We start from the raw sequence: 7,536 nt of genomic DNA, 5'->3' as shown, positions 1-7,536 counted from the left end.
GTATTTTTAAAAAGAGATATGGAAAAAGGGGCATTTTTGAGAATGCCCCTAAAAGGTTACTTTGCTAAATATAGTTCCAAATTAATAATAGGAAGATGCTGGAAAATCGGTAATTTCATACCCCAGTTTAGGGGGTATGTTCGATTCCTACACCATGTTTAACATTGTGCAAATCCATACATTAATTTTAATAAAATTCAAATTCACTGTCCCAACTCGTTAAAGGTGTTATTACATACATAATCTGTAACGGTGTTAAGAAACCGTCAACAACTGCTTATGTGGACGCCACATATGAAACGACGTCGTTTTGAAAAACAAAAGAATAACTTCTTTTGGTAAAAACGACGTCGTTTCTTCTTTCTTACTTTTTTTCCTCCTTCTTTCCCGATTTGGGGATTTAACCCAAAACCCTAAAAAATTTTCGAATATATGTTCTAGGCGGGAGAAAATTTCGATTTGGGAAAAATTTCGAATTTTGAATATATATTTGCAAATCTATACATTAAGTTTAATAAAATTATTAGGGTTTTGGGTTAAATCCATAATGATGATGAAATTAGAGAAGTGTTATGACTTGTGAGCTTGCACGACCTACGTAACACATATATACGTTGACATGTCTATATATATATATGTACATTAATATCAAAATATATTGCGTAACAAAATAAATAAGACTATAGTTTAAGGTACGATAATTAAGTATGAATTACACGGAAATAGAGATTGAGATAATAACCACAAAATTCAAGGAACGTTAGTAGCTCTGATAATTTACAAAAAAACAACGCAATTAGATTTTGAGCTGGTTAATTATGCTGAGGTAAGCATGACACATCAATTTGTGGTTGGAAAAACTTGTCAAGTTTGGTTTTACTCCAAATTCTATTAATCTATTTTGTGCTGCAACGCAAACTATCAGGCCAAGATCTGATCCTGCCCATTTTAAAGCATATATATGAGGCTAGATCTATATGTTAAAATACGAGAACGTTCGAGTTCGTGTATGTAAGAGCATTAAAGTAAACAAGACACAAGTTTTGTTAACGAAATTCGGATAATCTACATCCTCGGAACCAAGTCCAAAATTCATTAACTATATGTAGAACTTTAAGAATACCATCAGCAGATCTTTCTATCTTATTAATGAGGCGACGCCACACACCTTGTGTACATCTCTCAAGAATATCCTAAGACGTGCACCTCTTCAAGTAACGCTCTCTTGGTATTTATAATAATTACTCAACCCTAGAGTTAACCATTTTCCTATTCTAAACCGGTAAACTAACATATTTAGATAACTCCTAAATAGAATTAATCATAATTCCATAACTCGGTAGGATTAGTATAGCTTGTACCTCAAGCTATCTTCAAGCTTATATGCCAACATTCTCCCTCTTAAGCTTGAACTTCTTTTCTTCTAAATCTCTCATGCCAATGAGATCCCTCATTTCTTTAAACTCGTTTCTTCCGAGCGCTTTAGTCAAGATATCTACCTTTTGCTCACTTCTACGAACATGCTCAGTTTTCACTTGCCCATTCTCCACACATTCTCTTATATCTCTGCAAAATTCTCATCTTATTTTGAGTTTGATTGATCCCCCTTTTAATGTCTTCACCAAAACAGGTAAAATCTAAAAATTTCAGAAATAGACTGAAGAAGCTTGAATAAATCACAAACCAACCGTCGAACACTATCTTCATCGACTTATATTCTTCCATGTGTATGTTAAACAAGATTCAACTTTTGAACCATCTTTAATATGTACCCGTTCTTTCCACATAGACATAATCGCAAGAGACTTCACCTTAGTCTTTGTGACTCCAGTGGACACATCTAAATTGATCCCAATCAGCTTCTCATATAGAGTAAATCTTTACGTAGGATTTTTTTTATCAAATGAGCTTGATATCTCCTTGCAAGTTTTCTTTGAAAAATTATGATGGAACTTATGATAATCACTAAGAAGAACCTCTTCTCCTTTTCATCCAAAAACGAAATAATAAAATACTTCAACCTTGATGATGCAGATCAAATCTCCTTGTCCTTTTTTTTCCATCAGCTCTAATTTTCCTCCGTGATTTCTTTTGATCTCTTCAACCACACAAATTTCTTTATGAACTTTGTTAATCACATATACCTGTTTACAAGACCGACAGTATCATCTTCACTTCTAAAATTATGCTCTCCAATCATATTTCTCCACAACTTCTTGTCTTGAGACAACTAAAATTCTGCAATTTTCATCAGTTTTGAAGCACAGTACAATGGAGTAGCAAAACAACCCAGAAAATCATGAAATTTTGTGGGAAAATCAACAACAGTCATATGAAAATACAGGAAGAAACAGATCACGATTTTCATTTATGGTTTGGAAGTTACAGCAACTTTCCCAGAACAGATCCGAAATGATGCAACCTGCCAGCAGTCCAACTTTGAGAGCAATTTCCCATTAAACCACAAGGAATCAGATGAAGATCTTTATATAACTGGAAAGATCTCGCTATCAAGTTTTCAGAACACTTTTCAATACTAAAATCCGAGATCTGCAACCAAAGGAAATCTAAGACAAATTATCAACCTGTTTCACTTGACTTTATACTCTTATATGGATTTCTTTCAGCATCGTTTCAATCCACCATGAAGCATCTCTTTGAGTTAATACTCTCCCTCATGAGGTGAAATGAACATCATCAAACCAGATATTACAAATAATGACAAGTTGCTCCACCTCAAAGCCTTCTTCATCGACCTTTTAGGTAGATTATCACATATGAAAGTATGAACCCTTTAACCTCCTAAACATTGTCAAATTCATTTCAGCTCAAAGCTCCATCGAAAAAGTCAAGCATCATAATCACATAGGACTCTCACTATCAGTTTCACTTTGAAGAAAATCCCAAACTAATCGATCTATGAACACAAATCTTCCTTTCATTAAAAGCAGCTCAACCAACAAGGAAAGTCTCCACCAAATCTCTCAAATCAAAACATCACACAAGCTTCTTCACGTCAGACATGTTAAGACATATTAGATAACTTCACGCTTCACCTACCGAAATCCTGGTTTCTCGATTTTGATCTTGAGCTTGAGACTTGAAGATTTATCAACCCTTTTCAGCTGACATTCAGATTTGACTTCAATTGATGAGTTTCTCCACTATGAAATTCCTCTCTTACCTATTGAAAACCTCCAATGGAGAAGAAAACTCTCAATCTCTCCCACTGATTCTTGTAGAAGATTCAATATAATTTACCGAATTATCCAACCGTTTGAAACTGGGAATATGATATCTTCTTCTTCTTCAATTTAACCAAAATTCAGCTAAAGACTCATGATGGCTCTGTTATTTCCAGAATCAGACATTGCTCTTGATTTCACGAACTCCTAAACCCAACTTTTATTATCACTGGTTTCTTCTCACGTTTTCGTCAAAATCAGATTTTTTTTTTAAATCACAATTTAAGACCATACCTTTGTCGATCCAGTTTTCATCTATGTTTCCTCAATATGAGTCTAATCACTTCCACCGACTCCTTTAACTCCCTGCAATTTATCTCTGATATGGTTCCTCTCTAGTGGTTGCAAAACATCTCAAGCTCATCACGATTCCAAATCCAAGAAACCCAAAGTTGAAATCGCTTTTACTCACTTCCATCAATTTGATACCATTAACGATGATCACACAACATCCACTAAATCTTCATTATCAACAACAACAGACAATTTAAGTGGTTTTCCGAATTGGGAGGCCAAAGATAAACAAGCTGATTTCAAACTGAGAGACCCTTGAGTTTTGTGCAATCTTATGGCATGCATGTTTTGGCCTGATGAGGAGCCGATAAAAACTCAAGGTTAAGGCCTATGAGTCAAGGAAAGTCCAAAACTCGAGAGCAAATAATGTCTGGAACGTGAGTCTATCGCCTAGAGGTGACATTCGTAGATCAGTCGGAGGAGTGCGGACCGTGGAGACGGTTGCGCGGGAGTCTTTCGCTGATGGTTGTTTGAGATTCGAGGATGAATCTATGTTGGTGGGGGAGAATTGTAACATCCGCGAACCAAAATCCCGGTTTAGGGGCATCGGTCGATGCACTATGTGTATCGGTCGATGCAAGGTTGGTTCTGTGTGGACAAGTTTAAGTTAAACGCTGCGTTTTGGGTTAGGGAAAACCCTTAAGTCGTGTTTTGTCGTCATTAGACGAGTTTGGCCGTTTTTGGAGAAGGGAGAAGAGAGAAAAGAGTTCTTATGTGTTTTGGTGAGATTCTTGGTGTTTGGTGGTTGTTCTTGGGAGATCTGAGGCTTAGAACGTTGTAGGAGCTTCCTAGGAGTGTAGATCTTGCGTTTTAGAGTCAGAATTGTCCCTAGCAAAGGTGAGTGCATGACCATGGCTTATCTAAGCTTGAGATTTCTCTGATCTGCTTGTTTATGTGTTGTTTGGCTTGTTAGAACGTTGTTGAGGCTTTTGTGAAGCTTTCTTGTGGCTTGGGATCGAGTTTGATGGTTGTAGGAACGAAGATCCGGCGAGAAGCTTTGGGGAAAAATGATGCTCGACATGTGCATCGGTCAATGCACTTTGTGCGTCGGTCGATGCAATTGCGAGGACGGCGCGGCTTGACCTAGGAGCATCGGTCGATGCCATGTGGAGACGTCGGTCGATACAACTAGGGTTTTCCGTGAAATGTCGAGCATGCATCTGTCGATGCAGTGTTAGTGTTGGTCGATGCAGGCCAGTCTTGCATCGGTCGATGCAAGCTTGTGTCGGTCGATGAGTCCCCTGTTGGTGTCAGTCGATGCATGGTTGGCGTCGGTCGATGCATGGTTAGCGTCGGTCGATGAAGTGCCTGGTTTGTTTGTTGATTGTTTTTTGATGGTTAGAGTATCTCAATTGCTTATGTGTATAGTCCAGTAGATGGGAGGATTGTCTCACTGAGTGTTTATCAAATACTCATGCATCTCAATTTGTGTTTGTGGTGCAGGTAAAGGCAAAGTGTGATCGTGGAATAAGGGCGATAAAGAGGAGGATGTTCTATTGGCTCGCTTGGTTGTTGTCTGGCTTCTGTTAGGTTGCTAGAGTTGAGTCCTAGAATGTTGTTTAGGATTGCTGGTTCTTTGTTTTATGTTGATTGGATTATTAGTCTATTGTTATGGAACTAATATTGGTTGTTTATTATTGGTTATTTATTGGTATCTTTTATTTCCGCTGTTTGGTGTGTTATGTTTAGGTGGCTAGTGGGTATGGGATCACTAGCTTAGATTATTATTATATTTATATTTATATTTATATTTCTATTTATTATTTATTATTTCAAAAAAAAAATGGGTCAGGTCGTTTCACGAACCTTGATTAGTCAAGTTCTGATACCAAATAAAGCATATATATGTGACTAGATCTATATGTTAAAGTACGAGAACGTTCGAGTGCGTGTATGTAAGAGCATTAAAGTAAACAAGACACACGCTTTGTTAACGTGGTTCGGATAACCTACATTCCCGGGACCAAATCCATAATTCATTAACTAAAAGTAGAACTTCAAGAATACCATCAGCCGATCTCTCTATCTTATTGATGGGGTGACGTCACACACCTTGTGTGCATCTCTCAAGAATACCCTAAGGCGCGCACCTCTTCAAGCACTACAAAAAAATGACTGTTTAACATCATTTATTTTATATATTTGTGTCAGTTTTAAATGATGTAAAAATAATTTACATTACTTTAACAAATGATTTACATTTTGTTGATGCAAATAATTTGCATCGGTTTCTTCAAAACTGATGTTAATATACAGAATATTTACATCGATTACTAAATGATGTTAACATGCATCAGTTACAAAAGTGATCTAAATTTTGCATCGGTTACTATAAATGATGTGAATATATGTTATGGTTATAATAAATGATGTTACATATTTCTATCAATTATTTAAAATTAATATCGGTTTGTTATTTGATTTTAATAAATCAATATTAAAATTATTTTCAATTTTTATGATTAATTTTGGAGAAATACCCTCAAATAGCACACATCTAAGTTTTTCTTCCAAGCTTAGCACACACTTAAAAATATTCCAAAAGTAGCATTATCTCCTGAATTAATATATATTAAAAAGTAATAAAAATAATTATAATCTTTTATATTTTTGTTACCTCCTTCTCGACGGAAGAAACGTATCCGCTCCGTCTCACAAACACACACAGATTCCACTCCACCACTGAGCTGAATCGAAGAAGAAGATGGTGAGGATCATTCCAATGGTGGCGTCCTCCATTTGGCCATCGTTCACTTGCTTCTCCTATGTAGCCTCATATGTCTCATAAAATCTCTCTCGCACTCTCCGTAATCATCCCTCCACCTTTACATATATCGTTGACTACACTATAGAGATAGAATTGAGAATCACTCATTTTTCAGTTGGTTAGTTAATTATAGAACTAGGGTTGTGATGAGCTGATGTATAATCTTTTAATTGTAGCCATTTTTAATCATCATCTCATTAATTTCCCAATTAAAAAGTTTTGAGAGGTCTTATATTGGGAAATGGCTTTGATTTATTTGTGTATTGGATTATGTGCATATGTGTTTGGGTTTATTTGAAATCATGGATCTGTCAGTAAGTTTGTTTCTAGATTTTTAGGAAAGAATCGAGATTGATTAAGAATAAGCTTGAAAGTTTGTGTCTTTTCTACCTTTTGATCTACCAAACATCATTTGGGTTTTGTTGTAGTTAATTTGAATTTGATCTTTTGAAAGTAGAAACTATATGTCATGGAAGCTAGAATTAAAGGTGAAACTCAACAGTTCTATGGGTTTAGAGTTGTGGATCTGAGATCAGTAGGTAAAAAGAGTGAGAAATGGGATTTGAATGATTGAAAATTGGATTGTGATCTCTTTGTCGCTATAAAATTGAATCATGATGGTAGTGAAACGTTGGACTTCAGTATTTTCCTAAAGGGAACTCCTCAAGCAGCTCCTCGTCATGCTCTCATGAAGGGAATAATTTTGAGTGAATGGTGAGAAATACTTGAGACATTGAGAAGAGAGGAGAGTTGTTGAGGCAATAATGGTGGTGGTGATACTCATGTTTAATAATCATTTTTGGCTTGCAGTTTGTCGATTATAGAGTGAGCTAATAATGTTGATGATGCAGAATACATTGGTGGAGGATCTTCTGGTTCTATTCATCACCGTTTTTGAGATTTTTAGATATTTAGGAAAGGCTTCCTAAAATTCAAGAAGTCTTCCTAAATATTATGAAATCCTTCCTAAACATTATGAAATCCTTCCTAAATTTAGAAAAATGAGTTTTTTTTTCTATGTTTTTCCTTAATGTATCAGTTTGGTTCTCTTGTATGATTGGAACAAGAAGCTTCATATAATCTTTCAACCACTGTGTTTCTGAAGACCATCTTGAATTTCAAGGAGATGTTCCTGAATATTTATCCTTCCTAATTTTGAATAAATGTGTTCCTAAATCTCTTTTTTTGTGTGTTTTGTTTCAATGTGTCAAATATTAGAAGATTAGTCCA

The sequence above is a fragment of the Camelina sativa genome, chromosome 15 (assembly GCF_000633955.1).
Source record: "Camelina sativa cultivar DH55 chromosome 15, Cs, whole genome shotgun sequence".
NCBI lineage: Eukaryota > Viridiplantae > Streptophyta > Magnoliopsida > Brassicales > Brassicaceae > Camelina > Camelina sativa.
The sequence above is the reverse complement of the archived record's forward strand: the minus strand, read 5'-3'. Positions refer to the sequence as shown.